This window comes from Trematomus bernacchii, unplaced genomic scaffold, assembly GCF_902827165.1.
Source record: "Trematomus bernacchii unplaced genomic scaffold, fTreBer1.1, whole genome shotgun sequence".
Classification (NCBI taxonomy): domain Eukaryota; kingdom Metazoa; phylum Chordata; class Actinopteri; order Perciformes; family Nototheniidae; genus Trematomus; species Trematomus bernacchii.
Window position 1 is genome coordinate 28,293,845 of NW_022987739.1, and position 1,300 is coordinate 28,295,144.

Sequence of the window (1,300 nt, forward strand, 5' to 3'; positions counted from 1 at the left end):
TCTCCCTACATCCCAAAATCACACCACACAGCTCCTTTATTCCCTCCAGCATGTCCATCATCGACAGTTTTTTACATCCACCTTCCACCGAAACTTTTACTGTTAATTCTTTTAAGTACAGCTCACCCGCCGTGTCCATTTCTTCTCTCCTATTCGTCCCTTCCTTCTTTTTGTCCTTCCCCGCTCCTTCGTTGGTTCCCACGTCAGCCCCAACACCCCCATGTACTCCAACAGCTCCATCAGCGTTTCCCTCATCAGCCCCAACACCCCCATGTACTCCAACAGCTCCATCAACGATTCCCTCCTTCTCCCCCGTGTCATCTCTTCCCATCTTCTCCTCTGTTCAGGGTGGTATGGCCGTAAACGAAATTTGAATCGGCACACACGCTATTTATAGCTGCTTAAACACCGCTGACAACGCAGCCTTCTTCTACAGCTAAAATACAATCCATCCTCTTTTACTCAAGCTTGGAGCCTAAACTACGGGCAAGAGGAAGCCATGAGAAAGATTTGAAATATGATCATTTCAAGTACAGACAAGTTTGAATAAAGTACAACCAAAATCAATACACTGAGCAAAACCGCCCCCATAGAAACTGATTCAAAGTCCTTGGCTTAGTTCCCCCTTCGGGGCGGGTTCGGAGATAAGCAGTGCCGTGAGTGGCTCTGTCCACTGTGATGCTGTGACTTAGGTCCAATCTCACAATGGAATATCATGATTGGATGAAGATTGGCTTGCCCTCAAAAGAACGTGCAGGGACCTCTGCCGAGCAAGGAAGAAAAGCAAAAGCTTACGGCACCGGGTATTCCCAGGCGGTCTCCCATCCAAGTACTGACCCGGCCCGACCCTGCTTAGCTTCCGAGATCGGGCGTGTTCAGGGTGGTATGGCCGTAAACGAAATTTGAATCGGCACACACGCTATTTATAGCTGCTTAAACACCGCAGCCTTCTTCTACAGCTAAAATACAATCCATCCTCTTTTACTCAAGCTTGGAGCCTAAACTACAGGCAAGAGAAAGCCATGAGAAAGATTTGAAATATGATCATTTCAAGTACAGACAAGTTTGAATAAAGTACAACCAAAATCAATACACTGAGCAAAACCGCCCCCATAGAAACTGATTCAAAGTCCTTGGCTTAGTTCCCCCTTTCAGAACAGACCATCGTTTGGGCGGATCTTACTTAAATGGCAGCCGATTCCAGCACTTTGCAACAAAAAAAACCTTGAATTGAACTTTCAGCCAAACACCAAACAAGCATTCACACCAAGACGCTGTATTTGATATGAATGCATTGTTG

At 46.3% G+C, this 1,300-nt stretch overlaps 1 pseudogene; it reads right to left on the reverse strand.

Moving 5' to 3' along the window:
* Positions 1–788: 788 nt before the first annotated feature.
* Positions 789–897, reverse strand: LOC117496258 (annotated as a pseudogene).
* Positions 898–1,300: the final 403 nt, after the last annotated feature.